Source organism: Nothobranchius furzeri, chromosome 2 (assembly GCF_043380555.1).
Source record: "Nothobranchius furzeri strain GRZ-AD chromosome 2, NfurGRZ-RIMD1, whole genome shotgun sequence".
NCBI classification, from domain to species: domain Eukaryota; kingdom Metazoa; phylum Chordata; class Actinopteri; order Cyprinodontiformes; family Nothobranchiidae; genus Nothobranchius; species Nothobranchius furzeri.
The window spans coordinates 19,139,389-19,160,676 of NC_091742.1; positions in this window are offsets into that span (position 1 = coordinate 19,139,389).

Below are 21,288 nucleotides of genomic sequence, written 5' to 3' on the forward strand. Positions count from 1 at the left end.
TAGGGTTTATAGTTTAATTCTGATGTTAGCCCAGGTTTAAACGAGAGGGAATTAGAGGGAGGTGAAGTGTACAGCTGGGAATACAGTCGGTAAAGATGGCTCTCCCTTGCCCTGCCTCCAACATGCCTCCATCTAAAAGGCTAGGTTATAAAGAGTTATCTCTGTAGTTATGCTACTATAAGCTTAGACTGCTTGTGGACACACTAACCACTTTCCACACTCTACTACTTTCTTCTACCACTACTCTCTAATCACATTTTTTCCTGTTATTTCAGCTGTTAACTTATTTAGTATTTTTCTCCTGTCATGGATTTTATCAATATGTTTATCAATAAACCCATTCCCTGCAGCTTGAGAGAGGGACAAGAAACAATGAGGCAGACATACAATCAAATCATGATTTGTGGAATGTGCGCAGGGCAAATGCCCTGAACATCTATCTGGTCACAGAGTTTATTTAAAGGAAAAGATAAGGAAGGAATGGGAGTGGATCATGTGTGTGTGAGAGTGTTTGTGTGTGTGTGTGTGTGTGTGTGTGTGTGTGTGTGTGTGTGTGTGTGCATATGGGAGGACAAGAATGTGTGTGTGTGTGTGTGTGTGTGTGTGTGTGTGTGTGTGTGTGTGTGTGTGTGTGTGTGTGTGTGTGTGTTTGTGTGTGTGTGTGTGTGTGTGTGTGTGTGTGTGTGTGTGTGTGTGTGTGTGTGTGTGTGTGTGTGTCTGTGTGTGTGTGTGTGTGTGTGTGTGTGTGTGTGTGTGTGTGTGTGTGTGTGTGTGTGTGTGTGTGTGTGTGAATGCTTTCAGGACATTCAGCCAACAGTTCTGTTAATAGGACTAAAGTAATGACATAAAATTTCCATAACATCTCTCCAGGAAGAAAATAAAGTTTAGAATAGAATAAAATATAATATACTTTATTAATGCTACTGTGGGGAAATGGCAGCTGTGGCTACATTGCAGGTCATCACCATCTGCATTTGTGTGTGAATGGGTGAATGACTGATTATGTTGTGAAGCACCTTGGAGGGTTGGAGAACCCTAAGAAGGTTCTATACAAATACTGGCCATTTACCATTCACCATCTTCATGATGGTTTTCTCTTAATGCATGTGGAAAATCCTGTCCTTGCCAGAACGTGCACTGCAGCATCTCCTCCTCTGTGCTCGCTCATGATCAGGGTTCTGCTGAAATATGTGACTGTTTGTGCTTCCAGGCCTCTCACCTTGCTCTTTCTACCAACCTTCCAGTGTTTGCTCCCGGTACCCTCTACACAGGAATAAATGACGGTTGCTTTGGGTTGCAATTCGCACTCCTGTAGTACCGTGCACTCGCCTGCCATCTGAGGCACTCTAGCATTGCGCCATCTTGCCACATGAGCACCTGGATATGCATTGCAAGTCACATTTTTATTTTCTGTCCGATCCTTGATGGTTACGCATCATAACAAATGCTCAAAAAGTGAAAAAAAGCTAAAAAAAATAGCAGCAAAAATCCTCCAAGCTTCACAGCACCAGAAAAAGAAAAGTAAAGTGTCCAAAAAAATACAGTTTTTCTTGAGAAACTAGAAGAAAAAATGCCCAAGAAAAGGCAAAACTTACATATAGTCAACAGAGCTACTACAACATGCAGCCGCCCAGAGCAGCACAGTTCCAGGAATAAATAAATAAAATGATGATGATTTTGGTCCTAAAAATATAAACTTCCAATTACAGCTGGAGATGATGTGTTGCTGGATGAGATACTCCCCATGTTCTGCAGCTAGACCATGGGTAGGGAACCCCGAGTTCCCTACTCCTGAGCTAGACTCTCCTGTAACATTCATCAATACTGAGCAGCGTGAATCACCATTACACTCATTGTAGAAAGGTGTGTTAATTATTTGTATGTCTAAGGCCCTGTCCACACGTAGCCGGGGATCTGCCAAAACGTAGATATTTTTCTACGTTTTGGCCTGTCATCCACACGAAAACTGAGTTTTTTCACACGAAGCGAAGATCTGCGTTTTCTCCGTTTTGGGTGTCTGCGTGTGGACAGACAAAACCGGAGTTTTAAGGTCCGCAACGTCACTTTCCGCGACCAAAAAATGCTGACATCACGTGTGCGACCTGTGTTTATACTAGCCGACAGCATGGATGCCCTCAGAGCTGTGCTCGCTTTATCAATTGTCCAAGCGCTTTTTGCCTGTTTGTTTTTGCAAGTGGAATTACTGCTCCTTGCGGAAGACCACAGACGAAGGACGAAAATAAGAACGGGGGAAGTACTGCCGCCTACAGGTCTGGCATGTCCTTAACAACGTATTTATCTGGGTACGTGTGGACAGAGTTTCTTTTTAAAATGAGGTGGTGTGGATGCAAGTTTTTGGAGGGGCGGATATTCGTTTTAAAAAAATGGCTACGTGTGGACTAGGCCTTAGGTGGTATAAAGTTTTAGGAAAGAGAAGTTGGCATTCTTCTCCTCAAATTAGTCAATTGGAGAAGACGTCCCACTGGAATGTCACCAATTTAAACTATTTGTTTCGATCTTATATTGCACGGGCACTTGCATTGGTAGTATTCACAGTGTCCAAATGGGACATGACCCCTCATCCTCTCATTAGTGAACATCTACATATACATTTGCTGAATTTAATGAGGAGATGCTATATTGGGGCTGAGACAAAAACGGTTGCCATATAGAAGTCTCAAGAGCTGCGGTTACTCCCAGTCCTGTCACAGAGGTTGAGCAAAGGAAAGCATTATCTCTTTGCTTTCAACTTTATCTCCTGCACCATAATGTGGCTCTATCTAATCCCTGCCTTTTCAAGTATGTGGTCTTACCGTTTCTCCTCTTTCATGACGAAGAGAAAAAAAATCTCCACCTTGGGGAGTTCTGAAGACAAACCGTTGCATTTTCAGTAAATGGTTCTGTTTCTTAAAAGATGGCACAATAAATACCACACAGTGACAGACAATAAATAAATGTAAATATAATTAAATGCACCCTGCACGAGCTAAAGCACTAATGCACACTGTGGACACTACTGTAGCTCTCAGCCCAGATTTAGGGTATAAATTTTGTGATTTTCTCACAATACTATGCTTTTAATGCAAACCGGAGGAAGTAAATTGTCACTGAATGTCCACCCTGCATTCACCATCAACCAGAGGCCGATTTTTAAATACCAATTTGACCAGAAGAGCAGGAAGTGGGAGAAACTTAAAGAGAACAGGAAGTCTCTTCATAATTAATCTGGCAGAAATTTGGTCCTAGGAGGCCAGCAGGAAATATATTGACGTTGGAAAAATGCTAATTAAAGAAAGGCGAACACTTTGGTTTGGAACACATCCGTCTGCACAGCCAGTTTGAAATCTCACTACAGCATGGGCTAATGGTGCTAGTAATGCCTTTGGGGAAACACAGCATCAAACACAGAGGCGGGCGCTAATGAGTCTCGTGGACCTCTCCGGCATGCAGGAGAGAATCGCTGAAAGGGAAGAAGGAGATGCAGTTGGTGGAATGTTTCATATTCTTTTTTAAATTGCTGGGCAAATGAGAGAAACGGGCATCCATCAGTGGATAAAACTGGATTCACACACACCCTGCAGACTCACTGCCGGCAGCCAATATTGAGTCATTCAGTAAATGGGAGACAAACAAAGACTGACCAACACGCTTAAACCACTGGTTTCTCGGAACACAAGACTTATGGAAGAATGAGCAAAGAGGGAAAAACACACAGACATTTAAAATCCTGGCAGATACACTTTCATTTCAAAGTCTTGTGTGCATGCAGGTAAATATCTGATCATGTTTACATTTGAACAAACACTCCTACATGTACACAAAGAAGGGAAGAGTAATACAATGTCTGCTTTCATTCAGATAAATGTCTGAGAGGCAGTCTGAACTTGGTAGTTTGCATATTCTCAAAAGATTCTTTATGAACAATATGCAGATGACATGGGCCAGGCTGCCCATCTGGACAGTATGGAGGCTCTGGCACAGTTTCAACTGGCAGTGGATGACCAGGTCACATCTTTCAGTGAAAATCACGTGAATGTAATATTTGAAAGACAAAGGAGTGTGTGTGTGAGCAGAGACAGAAGAGCTACTTCATCTCAGATATTTGGTTATTCAGGGAGAGCAAGTAGAATAGGTGGAGAGTTTTAAATATTTGGCGACACGGAGAGACACTCGTATGTCCTTCCAAATTGACTCAGATTCAATAAAGCCCTGCTTCAACTTCCCAGGAAGCTAAGGGATTTTAATATCAGGAAACACATTTTAATTGTGCTCTACCGCTCACTCACATTTATTTTTTTATTTTTTCCCATGTCCTGTCTGAACGCTGGTGACAAGCCTTACAGGTTTACACTCAGGTGGAGCATCATAGCGTCTGCTTTTAATGTCACGCCTGATACTTAAAACTTTATTGTGACTGTTTTTTGACTGCTTTTTAATTCCGATCAGACACGGAGGCAGAGCTGAAAGAGAAAGGAGGAGACAAAAGGAGGAGGGGGGGGGGGGGGGTCCACAAAAATAAACACACACAACAATACAACAGGAGCAAGCTATCACTGCATCAACTTGATGAAGAAATATAAAATCAGCATTGTTTTTTAGAGATAGCAGCAGCAAGCCCGCAGGCCCGCCCGCAGCCTCCTACCCTCAAGCCGGCCAAGCCCGGAACCCACCGACCCGGGACACAAGAGTGACAACCCCTGCCGGGGACCCAGCAGAGCCCAGGGACCCAGATCCCTCCAGGCAGCCACCGGGATTGATCAGGCAGACGCCAAAAATCTTAATCCCCCCGACTCGGAAACCACGAACACTCAGCAGACCAAGGCACCGCACTCCACACCAGGTGTGGCAGGGGGAGGGGAGACAAAGATGTTTAGTATCAAAAGGAGTCCCAGGAGAAGGGAGGAGTCAAAGGCCCTACCTGACATATAGAGTCATACACAGACACAGTCACACTCTCCCTCCCTCATGCTCACACATACACATACAAACAAAGACTTACAAAAATGCACGCTGGACACCCGTTCATGCTCCCCATACACACCCTATTCACTCTGGTCCCGGAACTGCTGCACAAGAGGTACAATCATCACCGGTTCCCAGAGTTCGACCCTTTCTGCTGGGGTGCTGATGAGCAGGTCCCCAAGCCCATTGCTAAGCAAAGAAATCCACCACCCCAGACCCCAAACAGACAGCCAGATCTCCCTCCTAGCCTCCAGCCCCGGGAAGCCAAGCATCAACAGAGGTGTGCTAAGACACCTAGTCTCCCTCCGCCTTCTCCAATACAGTGTTATTGCTTGTTAATGAGGTGTATTCCATGGCTTTGGTGAGCAGGCAGTGCAGGCATCGTCTGGCCTACCCCAGCTGATGCAACCACACTACCCAACTTTCACCCACGGCCCTCAATGGCTAAGTGTAGTTTAAAATTGGAAGTGGGCACCAGCACTTGGGATGAGGCTGAAAAATCGTTGTTGGAAGTGTTTAAGGTGCAAATAAAACTGGGGGGCAGGTTGTCACAGGAATGCAGAAATGGGGTCCATACCTGCACCCCCTGACTTGTCCACCCCCCAAGGTCCTATGTGCATGTTTGTGTGATGATGTGAGGGAGCAGGAGGAGAAAAATGTGTGGGGATGGGGAGGAATGGCTGGTTGGACTATGCCCTCCAGGGAGCCAGCTTCCCCACTGGCCCCAATAGGCACCTCTGTTGCCAAAATGCCACCCAGGGCATGGAGACCCCCAGCCCATCTTGCCAGGGCCCAAAGCAGCAGCATCACAGAGCCTCACGGAGTCAGAGGGCACCAACCCAGCCCCACCCCAGCAGAATATCTACTCCCATCCCTGTGTTTGCACAACTTCTAGAATATATAAGACACAGGACATCCAGGTAAGGTTGGGTCCTCCCCTTCCTGGACATCCCCCTCCCATGTGATGGGACAGCAAAGGAGCCAAGGTCTACCTGAGGCCCCTGAGCCCAGGCCAGGCACTCACGCATGTTCCCGCCTTCTTCCCGGCAGCATACATGTAAGGACCCGACCCCAAGGCCCTGCCCAGATCCCCACACGGGGCCGGCCACCCCCACACCCTGAGCCACCAGGCCCCCATCCAGACCTGCTCAGGGGCAATGCAGCTGCCAGGCAGTGAACCATGGCCTCCGCCAAGACCCCCAAATGTCCCCACTCACAATCGCCAGTAGTCCACCCCCCGAGGCAACCCAAGCTCTCCAGAGGGGGGCAGCAATCCCCCCAGTCCCAGACACCCCCAGTGAACCCATCTCCAGGGAATGTCCGGATACTCCAAACTCAGCCCCTCAACCCCATCTGTCATGAGCCGGGGTAAGTACTCTTCCCATTCTCAACATCTCTGAGTGTTTTGTTTGCAGAAGAGGGAGCAGCAGCTGCACCTTGTCAGCTAATCAGCTGGTCAGCTTCATAAGGAGGATGGTGAACACTACTCAGCGCCGGATGATTGCTACTGACTGGTAGTTTCCAGCTCTCGTACTTGTCTCCAGGTTTTTCTAGTGCTATAGTGTGAATATTTGGACTTCGTGTCATTTTTGAATGTTTTTTGGCTCACCTACCTCAGGTCTTCCAATGCCTCAGGATCCTTCAACCAGACTGCATGGGACTCCGCACCGGCTCCCCTTCTATGTTCATCCATCCACCCGTCCTAACCGACCCGCTCTCCATCGACTCCTCGCTCCCTCTCCAGCTCCAAACACCCCTCTTGGATTACACCCCGGCCCACTACCTCCTCTCACTCTCCTAGACCATTCTCCCTCTGTAAGTCACCACTCAGCATTCCCTGTTGGACTCAATCTCCCAGGACTCACCTCTGGTTTGCTCTCCCCTCTAGATGCTGCCTTCCCGTTCCTCATCCGCTGGATTTTCCAGTGTGTCTTTAGTTATTGTTCATCCAACAATATTTTTTTTTTCCTCATCGATCTGTGTACAGTCTGATTCTGCATGTCTTGGGTTTGACACCTTATCCATACCAAGATAGAATCATCCGGCCAAACCGCTAACCCCGCAGAAGCAGCCATAACAGATCTCACCCACAGGTTAACTCAGCAGGAACAGACCCTACCATTACTCATGGAGCAACTCGCCACAGCTAATCAACGCTACCAACAACTGGAGACTCTTGTACGATAAATCCATGACGATTTGTCTCAACCTCACCAGCCATCTCTACCAGCAGAACCATCATCAGCCACTCCTGCAACCTCTGTTTCCCCCGGACCGGAAGCCTCAGGTCCTACGGAAATCACCCACTTCCGTTTAGCGACATCTCCCCCATCAGTGACAATTAGGGATGAGTTTGAGGATTGCCACAGTTTTTTTACTCCAGTGTAGACTGGCCTTCGAATGTTCTCTGGTAGTTTTTGCCTCCGACTCATTTAAGACATCCTACGTAGTGGGGCTTCTACGAGGAAAGGCGCTGAGATGGGCCGAGGCTAAGAGCCACTGTGACTCTTTTCTGAACGGATCATATAGTGATTTTTGGAAGTACTGAGTCCAGCTCAGACATCAGGAAGAAGCTGTGGACACTTTCTCAAGGCAGGAGGTCGGTGGTAGACATGGTATTGGATTTTCGCATCCTGGCAGCCCGGACATCCTGGAACGAGGACACTCTTATCGCAGCCTTCACCGAGGCCCTTAATGATCGGGTCCAGAACCAGTTGGCACTGTGGAGGAGGAGCTCATCAGATTTGCCACCTCCATCGATAAGAGACACCACGAGCTGAGACGACAGGACCCCAGGCCGAGTTGGCCTCCTTCTCAGGAATGGGTCCAAGGAGCCAGTGGTCACTCGACAGCAGATTCCTCAACAGCGGAACAACCCATGCAGATGGGTAGGACTCGAGTGTCGCAGGAGGAGAGAGAGCACCGGTTAAGGTCTGGTCTATGCATGTATTGTGGTAACTCTTGACATTTTGCTAGAAACTGCCCGGCTCTGTTAAAAGGCAGAGTCTGCTGGTAAAACCGGGACTTCTGGTGGGCAGTAACTCAGACTCAGTAACTCAGTTCATGGTGTTCTCTCCCGTGCTCTGTGATTTTTAACTCTGTGCAGATCCAACTCGAGGCCCTTCTGGACTTGGGTTGTGAGCAGTCCCTTTTGGATCCTCAACTGGTTGCAAAATGGAGGAGACCCTTCACCCAGTTGACCACACCTCTCTCAGTCTCCTCTCTGGACAATCGGAACCTCTCCACCATTACTCACCAAACCATCCCCCTCTGTCTAAAGGTGTCAGGTAGCCACACAGAATCCTTGGTTTTTTATGTGTTCCCTTCTCCACAGTCGCCATTGGTGCTTGGACATTCCTGGTTGGTTCGCCACAACCCTATGCTAGACGGTATGGAGAACAAGATCGTGGGTTGGAGTCCGGAGGGCTCCCAACAATGCCTCCGCTCTGCCATACTGACTACGTCTGAGTGATGTTTATTTGACATGGACACAGCAATTACATTGGACGAACCAGATGCATTGTTTAGTGTGTTAGCACACGTGCTAATTTGCAACACTTGTCCATAGAACCTTTCTAAAAAGTAGACTACATTTAAATAAAATACAAAGAGATCAACAATAAATCAAAGAGAAAACAGATTAAAATTGCAAACAATTTTCAATAAAAAAGAATAAAAAGAATGAAACAAGGCAATTTGAGCAGCAATGCAAGACTTTAAAACTATTCATGTAGACATTGTTGTTTAGACTTTAACCATTTTTTGAGTTCTTTGTTAAAAACGTTACTGTCCGTTTCTAGTGTTAGGTGAACAGGTAGAGAGTTCCACAGTTTGGCCCCCTTTACAGAAAGAGCAGACTGACCAAAAGAAGTCTTGCACCGCGGGACGAGACAATCGCCGCAGGTGGAGGCTCGAGTGATCGTTCTATGAGAGCTCCGACGTCTGATGGCCACAGTAGAGAACAGTTTAGACAATTTATCATTTAGACAATTGAAAAAGAATCTTAGAGTGCTAAAATTAATAAAATTTTCAAAAGTGAGAAGATTATGTTTCCTTAAAATACGGCAATGATGCCATTTCAATGGTTTCTGGTCCATAATTTTTATTGCTTGCTTGTATATTAAGACTATAGGTTTTAGAGTGGTGGATGAAGCCTGTGACCATGATGTAATGCAGTATGATAAGTGGGGAAAGATCAGTGCATGCATGTACAGTTTAGCAGTTTGGTGTGACAGGTTCCTTCTGATAAAACGGAAGCAGTTTAAATTTGTTTTAACCTTATTACAGACGTGCTTAACCTGACTGTCAAATTTTAGGTGTTTGTCTAGGATGATCCCAAGGTACTTCACATCACTCCTTACTTCAATGATTTCCTCTTTAATCCTAACCTGAAATAGTTCCTGATCAGGCCTGTTTCTCATGGAGAAGCATATGGACACAGTTTTTTTTAACATTAAGAGTTAGGTGGGATGACTCTAGCCATTCTGAGATGTCTGATAAAGCCTGCGTCAGGCGCTCTCCTGCCAGGCCAGGTGTTTTTGTGGACACATAAATGACGGTGTCATCAGCATACATCTGGCAGTTGACGCCTGAGCAGCTCATCGGAAGGTCATTAATGTACATTGTAAACAGCAATGGACCAAGCACGGATCCTTGTGGTACGTGTGGTACCACAACTCCTCCTATGGAGAATATTGACCTCTCTGCAGTGCCACCTGCTTACCATGATCTCAAACAAGTTTTTAGTAAAGACCGTGCTTCTTCTTTACCTCCTCACAGGCCCTTCGACTGTGTGATTGATCTATTGCCAGGTTCCCCCTTCCGTCCAGCCATATTTATCACCTCTCCAAGCCGGAGAGAGAAAGCATGGAGCTTTACATCCAAGACTGCTTGGCCGCTGGAACCGTACGACCGACCTCTTCCCCTCTGGGACCTGGGTTTTTCTTTGAACACAAGAAGGATGGGTCACTCATGCCCTGCATCGATTACAGTGGTTTTAACCAGATTACAGTGAAGAATAAGTATCCTCTGCTGTTACTGTCCTCCACTTTTGAGCCTATTCAGGACGCCTCCATATTCAGCCGGTTGGACCTCAGGAACGCCTATCATCTGGTGAGAATCAGAGAGGGGGATAAGTGGAAAACGGCGTTCAAGATACCCCTTGGTCATTTCGAGTACCTTGTAATGCCGTTTGGATTAACCAATGCACCCGCAGTGTTTCAGTCTTTAGAGAACTCCATGTTGGGTGAATACATTAACACGTTTGTGACAGTGTATTTGGACGTCATTTAGATTTTTTCTAAAACCAAGGAACAACACACCCATCGTGTAAGAGCTGTATTTCAGTGCCTGTTAGAGAACAGGCTGTACGTCAAGGCCGAAAAATGTGTTTTTCAGGTCCCCACTGTTAAGTTCTTGGGGTTCATCAATGAGAGCGGGCGTTTGAAGGCGGATCCAGAGAAGGTGCAAGCAGTCACGGAGTGACCCACACCGTCCACACTGAAACATTTACAGAGGTTCTTGGGGTTTGCTAATTTTTATCGAAGGTTCATCAGGAATTACAGCCAGACCGCCGCCCCGTTAACCAACCTGACCTCTGTTAACAAACCATTTGTTTGGTACCCAGAAGCAGACACAGCTTTCCAGACCCTGAAGAAGAAATTCACCAATGCTCCCATGCTTCACCGACCAGACCCGCTGTGTCAATTCACCCTTGAGATGGATGCCTCGGACACCGGGGTGGGAGCTGTGCTGTCCCAGGTCTCGCTGGCGGATCAACGCATCCATCCATATGCTTTCTTTTGGCGTTGTTTGACACCTGCTGAGAGCAGATACGACGTTGGGGACCGCGAACTGCTGGCTGTAAAACTTGCCGTCGAGGAGTGGAGGCATTGGTTGGAGGGCGCTGATAGGCCATTCATCATTTGGACTGACCACAAGAAATTGGTTTACCTAAAGGAGGCACAACGGCTCAATCCACGTCAATACAGGTGGTCCCTTTTCTTTTCCCGGTTTAATTTCCAAATTTCCTATCGTCCAGGTTCCAAAAACACCAAGCCCGACGATCTCTCCAGACAGTATTCCCCTGATCAGGACGCAGAACCCTCCACAATTCTACCCCCGGCATGTGTTATGGAAGAGGTTACATGGGAAGTCAGGGACCAGGTATTGAAGGCCCTCAAGGCAGACCCCGGTCCTGGTAACAGACCTCCAGGCAAGTTTTATGTGCCCCAGTCAATGAGGAGCAAGGTCATACACTGGGCTCATACCGGCAGGTACGTGCTACATCCGGGAGTGGGTCGTATTGTGGCTCTCATTAGACGATCTTTCTGGTGGCCGTCTACTTACAGATACGTAAGAAGCTACATATCAGGTTGTCATACCTGCTCCGAGCAAAAGGATAATTTTTAGATATTCCCACCATGCGGTCAGAGAGGTGCTGATATTAATACGTTTGAAGCCTTCCTGTTTTCTTATGCTTGAGCTAATAAATGGTAAGTCTGGAAGCTCTATCGTATTGCAAAGTGTCTGTTCTCTATCTAACAGGACTCATCTAGTGAGTTATCTTGCAACCATCTTGATATATATTGCAGCCTGTTGGCTAAGAAATAATGATAAAAGTTGGGTAGATTCAGTCCTCCTTTGTCCTTGGTCTTCTGAAGCGTTTTTAAGCTAATTCGTGGAGGTTTATCCTGCCAAAGGAATTTTGTGGTTGAGGAGTCCAGAGATCTAAACCAGTCAGCTGGTGGCTTGTTTGGGATTAATGAAAATAAGTAATTTATTCTGGGTAAGACCGTCATTTTAATTGTAGCAACCCTCCCCATGAGTGATATCGGTAAGGATTTCCATCTTGCAAGATCATCTTGCACTTTCTTTAAAAGTGGGATGTAGTTTATTTTGGTTAGATCTGCCAACTTGGGAGAGACTAATTTGTTTTTGAGGTGGTGACACCTGATTTGGCCATGCTCAGGACGCAGATGTCTGGAGCGCGTCCACGATCAGAGCTTTGCATGTGCAAACTGGTTAAGATTAGGATGGGGGTGAGGGGAAGGTAAAATTGCAAGAGGGAAAAGGTCACAGTTTGGTTAAATGTCCGTTTTACCGCCGGTGTCACTACCGACGCACTGGCACAGCGCGTTGCCTCTGCCTCCCGACCCAGGGGCTCATCACCTGCTGGAGGACTGCATCTTGACAGTCATTATCACGTGACAGCGACTAGTCGATGACAGGCATAAAAAGCCACTACAGAGCCGTGAAGTCGACTAGTTCATACAACACCTATAATCTATAAGCTATTTTAATGTTTTTAAGGATCAATTTGTGTGTTTTAGTGTGTGTAAGTATATGGTATGGTCTTTCACTGGTTTATGTGAGTGTGAATGATGCTGAACCCTGTTGAAAGATGAGTATCTGTAACTGATTTGGTGTCAGACAAAGTTTTATATTCTATTCTGAGTGCTGCAGGGGTTTGCTGGAATATGCTGAAGTTAATGAGCTGTTTCTATTTGAAGTGAATATAAAGGTAAAGGTGTGGTTCACTGGAAAAAAATGTAATGATTATTTCTGATTCTAGTTGGTCATTCTGTGTTTTTCATACAGGCTGAACATGAAAATAGTCTCCTAGACCTATCTCCTACATTAACTTCTGATAGAAAATAGATGGTGAAACTCTAGGATTAGAAAATCCTGACAGATCTATGTCACACTGTGACTTAACATTCATGGACTCACCCATCTTTACTCACAACGGGGAAGGCTGTTGTTGGTTTAGCGTCCAGGAAACAGCAGAGAATGTCTCAGCTAGTAGAAGCTAACCATTAGCATTAGCAACTACACCACACAGCAGAACTCCTCCAGGCTTGTGTTATTTGTAGAGATAAAACATCCACGTTGCAGAGCAGAGTCAGTCGTAGAGTTTTAAAAATTGTTTTCTTTCTTGTACTTCCTGAAACAGGAGTGCAGGAGCTTTTTTCCCCCCAAAGAAAACTCAGGAGGCATTCATTTATGCTAAGGAATACAGCGTATGTATTGAGTGAATGAGAGCTTTAAGAAAAGGTAAAATACATCAATTAGCTAAATTAGTATAATAGCATAATTTCCTGACCTGTCTTTAAAAGTTTGATTGGAGTATCTGGGTGGAAAACTACTAACGTATTCAACTTTAAACAACGTGAAGTTTTGTGTAGATTGATTGGAAGGCATCTGCATTCATTTCTTATGGCTTTCATTTTCAAAAAGTAACATGACAATAGTATAAATTACCTGAATGTTTTGATTTCTGATTAGTTCAACCTGAACTAATGCAGACTATGTAAAGCTTACAGCATTAAAAAAAGGAAAGTAGGAAATATACTGTCTAAGAAAAATAAAAGTCAGCCAGATTTAGAGTTATTTGGCACCCTTTTCTGGATCTGTTACTCAGAAAATAAAAGACAGATATATGCCTCCTTTTGGCAATAATAACAGTCTGTTTCCTGAGCGCAGCAATATGCTTTTGGATCTCTTGGCCATTTCTGCCACGTGCATGTTGCTCAGCTGGAGATCTTTTAAAGCTTGCAGGAAGTCTTTCTGCTACAGAACGTTTCAACAATCACCTAACGTTTTTAATAAAATTTGGTTCAAAGCTCACTGCTGGTCATTTTAAAGCTGTCTATCTTTTCAGTTCTAACCTGGCCTTTGCACTGTTGTGTGTCAAGCCTTTCTGCTGCTAAGAATCCCACAAACCTCCCTGCCAATGTAGGTTTCTGACATTTAGCCCTATTCCTCTCATTTGTCAGGAGCTCAAACATGCAGCAACACGTCAGTGGTTAAAATTACTTTATTATCTGAGAAAGGCTTTTATCTGGTGGACTCATGGGTCAGGAAAATTATGGAACAACCTGAACTTAGACAGGACTAAACTAAACAGTATGAGTCAATTAATTAAACAAGTCTTACAGTAATGCTAGCTGATAGGCATTAACGGGGGATTGAGTGGAGAATTAAATGGTTTTTAATTTAATCATTAATCCAAAATATTCATTAAATTATAAATGGACAGTTTAATACTATAAGGATTGGGAGCACTTTAAAATGCATGCTGTGTAAACAAAAACTGAAAAACGTACCGACATGAAAACCTAAATCAACTCTTCTGAAAATGTATAAACTCTGTTTTTAAAAAAAATGAGGTGAAGAGTTTTCCTTTTCTTTAAAAACCTAATCTTTTCTATGCCTAAAGGAATTTTTTACTACTCAGCATTGAAAGAACAGAAACTCAGACTGCTGCAGCTTCATAATTATCACCCACAGACAAATGAGGGATGAACATATATGTCTACACTTTTAGTTATATTGTCATGTTTTGGTTCAATTTCTTAACCCAAGATATACAGAATCAGGACATTGGAGACCAAAGTAAAACAAATAATTAATTTAACCACAGGAGCATAAATAAATTGGCAAAATGTTGGAGCATGCAGCTGGTTTGAGAGTCGGGGTCTGTAATTAGAGACAGGGTGAGTAGCTGGAAACTTAAAGGAATAGTGGCTTACTGAAACCGGTGAGGTTGAGAGCTCGAAGGGAGGGGTCAGGTCTGAGGAGGTGGCCACACACGGAAGTGGTTGAGAGGCTTGGGGAGAGGGTGCTCGCTGCAGAACCACAAAGGCGGAGCTGCATCATAAGGTGGAGCTGCACCAGAGTCAGCCCCGCCCATTCACGCAAACTCAGCCTAGCCCACTGACTTCCGTTTTTGTTTTCAACTTTATCGCAAACTGACCTGACCCACATGAATTACGGCTGTTACTAGTTTACAGTCGTTAATGCTATGTTCTATGCTCCAATTAAACAAGATAAATATAACTTGCTACATGACAAAGACTGAATATATCTCAAAATGAAAAGGTTTCTTTCAGCAAATATCTGCCCACAGCCGATCTAACAGAAATGGTGTATAACAGCATTACAGACTTTTGAATGGGCTTTGGTAGTCTAGTGGTGAGATCGTCTGAGTTAAGTTTTGCTTTCCCCTCAGCTGATGCTGGTTCGAATCTCGGTGGGGTCGTCAGCAATCTATTTAGCCAGCTGAAACATTTAATTTGTTTATATTTTAGTTGTAATGTTTATTTTCAGCAAAATATTTATGTCTGTAAAAGTTCTTTGAATTTGGTCGTTCCTAAACAGCATTTTAGTTGAAACTCTGCTCACAAATGGACTCACACTGGCTAAATAAACGAATAAATAAATAAAAAAACACATTAGTCATTATATGTTAAACTGTATACCAGTAAATTGTTGTAAACATAGTACTGGCAAGTGTAGCTAGAAATGAAGAAAAGAGGTTGTACACTACCTAAAACTTACAGTAATGGGAGGCGAACCTGCACAAAACTGCATGTAAACCTGGCTCCATAACCACTACACCACCACATCTGTTATAACTCATGCGGCGTTACATCTAATTGTGCTGCCTAGTGTGTCTCTGAGATGGGTTGTATGGTTTTTCGGCGGTGTCTCAGTAGAGGTCATTTCAGAAATAATTTGTCAGAAAATTCACAGAATATCCAGATTTGAGAACCAAGACCAGACCCACTTCGGGGGAGGAGACCAAATTGAAGCTGAGATGGGAGGAAAATGCATGAATGAGGCTAAAATTTGCTTTGGCATGCTTCTTATGAGGAAATGACAATATAACATGATTAAAAGTTCCAAAAGTTAGATTTTCAATTATATGGAACCTTTACAAAAACTGTTCAATTAACTTCTCAACTCCATCCTCAATCTTGCATTTTTTAGCTATAACACCCTCTTTGGTTCCAGAATGCTATCAAGTCTGACAACTGGAAGGAATTGGACTGACTCTGATGGAATGGGCAGGGCTGATTCTGGAATGGGCGGGGCTGACTCTGGTGCAGCTCCACCTTCTGGTGCAGCTCCGCCTTTGTGGTTCTGCAGCGAGCACCACTTGGGCTTGGGAGGTGAGCACAGGAGATGAACAGAGGGAGGGCATAGGGAGTCGGAGTTTAAGTAGTGGAGGCAGGTGAGGGGTGGAGAGTGAGATTAACAGGAGTGAGACGTGGGCTTGAGATGCTTCGGGCACCACCGACCTGCAATGAAGCACTCACCTGTTGTTAGTAGGAGGCCACTCACCTCAGACCATGACACATATACCTCGTGAATGATTGGATGGATTTTAATTAAACTACCAGAAAGTTTTGATTGGACAAACATCTAGTACTGTACTTATGCAGTCAATTTAATGTGAGATGGCCACCATGGCTAATCAAACTTAGCAAATTCAAGAATGGCAAGAAAATAAGCCATCCTATTCATGTAAAAATACAGTCTGGCCAAGACCCATAGACAGAGCTTGGTCTTAGGGCAAAATCAATGGTTGTCTTTTAAACTGCCTCCACATGCAATTGAACGGTGCTAGAACCAATCAGTGCAATGAACAACATAACATTTTCATCGCTATGAAAATATGTCAATAGGGAAGTCCATCACAGACTGTTGAATAAGTAAATACATCCCTTGTTCTAAATAAAGGACTTAAGTACCTCTATCTGCTCATGTCTCAATGAAAAGGTAGCTCTCAAGTCTAAATTCTCCAAGTTGATGCTAAAGCTATTATGTTATGGACATTTTATATTTCATTACTTTGGTCCTATTAACAGATCTGTTGGCTGAATGTCCTGAAAGCATTCACACACACACACACACACACACACACACACACACACACACACACACACACACACACACACACACACACACACACACACACACACACAAACACACACACACATACTTGTTTCTTGCGGAAAATGAGGACTTCTGTCCAGGACATTCATGGTGGGGACACAACTTTGACAGTGAAAAAGAAGCATAATGCTTTATTAGAAATAAAAAAAATAATTTTTCCAACTTTTTCCATAACTAATCCAATGTTATGCAATAAAAATTTTGAAAAAATGGCAACTTAATGTTTTTCTGGTTTTCACTCTGATGGGGACCCAAGCCACTTGCAGTATTTCCTTTCACCAGCAGGTGGCACAGTTTTACACATTAACATGTATTTCCTACAACAGAACAGGTGGATGGATTCAGGGCATATGTAGGGATCCAATAATCAATTGCAATACCTTTTCAAGGCTTTAAAACAAAATAAAGACTGTTGCAATGCAATAATACATGAATAAACTATTGATATGAAGCTATTTTAATAAGTTCTTTTGCAATGGCAGAATCAAGAAACAACCTGGAAAGTAGGCTTTTTCATGAGTAACGCTAGATATTTTTTGATACTACTTTAACAATATCTGGTTTTCAGTAATGGTACTTCAACAATTAAAAAAAAATTTAAGCTTAATTTTAAGGAAGTACTTTTTTTTTAAATAAACAAAGCAAAACTCAGAAAACCCACAGAAAGCTTGTGCGGCTGTTTTCAGTCAAAGGCTGCAGCCACGGTTTAAAATCTTCAACTTGTGGCCAAGAATCAGTAAATTTATCGATTCCCATTTACAGTAGTACTGCATCGCTTCAATGTATTTCTTCATGAAAGAGCTGGCTATGTTGTGATGAGGAAGGCACGCCTATAGTGATAGTGCTTAAAGTCACATGGAACAGCAACTCGAACAAACAGCTAGCATAAAAGAACTGAAAATGATTAGTTCATGTGCATCTACTTGACAAGCTTATAATAAAAACATGTTACTAACCAAATTTAAGACTTTATAAATTGAATTTAACACCTTAATGCTCTTAATTTTCCTCAAATCAATTGATCAACTTTTAATACTTTTCAAGACCCTGCGGATACCCTGGGATTAATGGATGAATGAAAGTGAGGGAGATTGGACGGATGGATGGATGGATGGATGCTTTGACAAACTGATGGATGGGTGGACTGAAGGTTGGTTAGACAGGTGAACAGACAGTTGGACAGACAGCGGAACAGACTGCTTATAATACCGGAGATTTTTAATGCTGTCAAATAAAATCCGATAGAGCTTTTTTTAGGCAGATATCAGAGAAATATCCGATGTCAATATTGGATCGGGACATCCCTAAATATAACAGTTTCGGATGATGGCCGCTGATCACAGTAACAGAATTCAGCATGATGTACATTATGTGCAGAATTGAGGCAAGACACGTAAAAAACTAATAGTAAACAATTTGGAATAGTATTTTAAAACAGAGACCTGGGCTTTTACTTCTAGATAAACTGCTCCCAATATCATATAAGCAGAATGCTGTGACTGAATGCAGGATTCTTGCAGTTTTAAGCAAGTTAGATTTAGGACCTTTTAAAGACCATTTTAGACTGCTGTGAACAAAATTTAATATCAACATGACATTAATAGAAAGTTAAATGATTCCAATGTTTGATGCTGCTGATGTCACAACTACTGTTATATGAGATGTTTTGTAATCATATGGAAATTCCAAAGCACCTCTGATTTTGATAGGTTACTGGATAAAAATGTAGCCAAATGGAGCTCACTACATGCTGCGGTTATGCACTGGAGACCAGAGGGACCGGATACCGAGGAAGACAAAGAAGTGTGGGGTGGTGACCAAAACTGGATGATAGCTTGAACCCGCTAAATGCTTTTTGTGGCCAACTGTGTTTCTCTACCATATAGCCCTTTCCCACTAAGCTCAGCTCGGCCCCAAATTGTGCAGATCCAGCCCTGTACAGAGCTTTTAAACTATCCTTCTGCCGAGCAGAGCAGACCGTATTTTCAGATCGAGGGAAGCGTGGAGTCAGTTGGACCAAGGTGGTCCACCATGTCACCTATGGACTGACACCAACGCTAACAGAAGTAGGAAACCAGTTAACCCAAAACCGCATTAATCCATAACACCAGTGATTGTCCAAACCAACTGTGAAACCAATGTGGTTCAAAACACACTTCCCGGTGTTTTAACAACGAGCCACCTACTGGACTCAGCACTTTCTAATTTGCTGGCTGTACACAAACTACAAATGCCACATACTGACAATTCAAATCCTGCACTTGTGAATAACCTGTAAATATTGCAACATCAGCCCAAACACTACGGCAGCCCTACGTTGATAACACGCAGGGCTGCTAGATCATGGCAAAAATGTTAATCATGATTATTTTGATTGAAACTGAGATCTTGACTATTTAACACAATTTTTAATTAATGCTGATGATGACCTAAATTTATTGAACATTAATAGTGGCCTTTAAACTCCATTTAATGATTTTTGCCTTTATAAAAGAGAATCTTCTCTCTTATGAGTTAAATAAAGTTGTGCTTTGTCTTGGAAAAAATAAAGGGCAAATATTGATAAATAGTGATACTGATAAACAGCAACAGAAAGATAAAAGTACATCCATTTGCAATGAGATAGCATATACTACTGTTTGACCCAAAGGGTTGTTCATTATGTTTAAGTATGGGGAGCCTAAGCCCCACCCTTCTACTTCCAGTCATTTGTTTCCATGGACAAAAAAATAATGGATGAGAGTCAATGGAACAATACGTTATTTTCTGATTCTGTTGGAAATGTCCCCTGGATGTAATATTTGATGTTCATGGAATTTAAAGACAAGTTTTGACACATTTGACAGAATATGTATATATCTTTCCACCTAAGCACGGGTAGCATCAGTCATACAGAGGCAACTTCAAGCTGCAAGATCCATTTTCAGTTTCACTTTATGACAACAGCTACCTGCTGCAGCAGCAGGGCTGGAGCAGACGGCAGCCCCGCTGCTCCATGGAAAGAGCCGACTGACCATACAGAACGAATGAAGCTAACCGCTGTAAATCTGTGCTTCACAGCGATCTCTGAGTCTCAGATAATCGCTAACACAGGTGGCTAGAGTTGTCGCTAGGTACTTGAAACATGTTAACAAAAAAAAAAAAAGAAAAATCACTAATTTTGCTTCTAATAATTGTTCCCAACCCATACTGTAATCTCTATTTAAAATCAATTAATCACCCACCCCTACCTCGAAGGAAGACAGAAAGCGTTTCAGTGTGTTTTCTACGGCCAACGCTTCCCGGCTACCTGGATGTTTTTAAGGCCTTAAATCTAGAGAAATTTATTTTAAACTTAAGACCCCACAGGAACTCTGTGAATGGATGCCCAAATAAAAAGAGTTAAGTATGTAAAGAGTAGGGCTGGGCGATATGACGATTTTAGACTGTTTTACGATCTACACATCTGATGGTCTGTCATTTTTGAGAGACCGTTTTTATCACGATTCACAGCTCTGCTGTTGAATTTCTGCCTCTGAATGAAAAGGAACTTACCTCAGGCGAATGACACGCCTTTGTTTGACCCTTAACCAATTAGAGTGAGTCATAGTAATATATTAGTGCCCCGCTTGTTTTCATTTGTGTGTGAACAAACATGGCTTCGCCGCGGCTGAGCGACACGTTCCGAAGAGGAACGCAGGGTTTCCTTAGCGCGCGGCTCTAACAACTTAGTGGCGTGACATGTCTCGGAGAAAGCGTAAAAACACGTTGGACGCTTCTTCTGAAGCAGGAAAATAACACTTCTTCTTAAGCAGAGCACGACGTCGCCTCGGCTCGTTCACCCTCTGCCGAGCCGGTGTCGGTACCGGACTGAGCTCGGTCACTGGGTCGCTGGAGCTGCCCCGTGACTGCCTGATGGAAAACCAGCGGGTTTCATCAGACTCGTAGTTTCTTGTTTTTGTTGGGGACCCCCTGTAATTTACCGCTCCCTCCTGCAGTCTTCCCCTATTACAATTTAAAATGATTCTGTAAATTCCGTGTATCAATAGAAACAATCTCTGCCTCTGCCAGCTGCAGTAAATGTAGTTTCCAAATAATAAGAGGTGCATTCATCTGTGTATCTCCTTTGATCCGCATTAGTGATATTTTCAGCACCAGAACAGTGAAGCAAAGAAAGATTCCTGAGTTTGTTAGTAATTTTATTTATTAGGTGCATCTAACCTGTTCTATTTTTCTCTGAAATGAGATCAAATCAGTGCTTCTATGGGTTGTCTCCAATCTGCACTGGAAAATTTTACTTTATTTAGAGACTTGTTGCAGAAAATATTCAGAATGCGCAGTTTTTTGCTACCACAAGCAATCTCTGGTCCAGCCGCACATCAGAGCCGTATTTGAGCTTAACTATCCACTACATGAGCAACTGGGAGCTACATAGTATTTTTAACAAGTTAATGTTTGCACAATACTTTTGCAATTGACATGTTTGCACTTTAAATATGTTTACAATTTTAATTTATGTTAAGTTACTTGAAAAACGAGAAAAACTGATTTTTGTAATTGTTTCTCTCAGGGCTTTTATCATCTCTGGTGTGAGTTTAAAACATA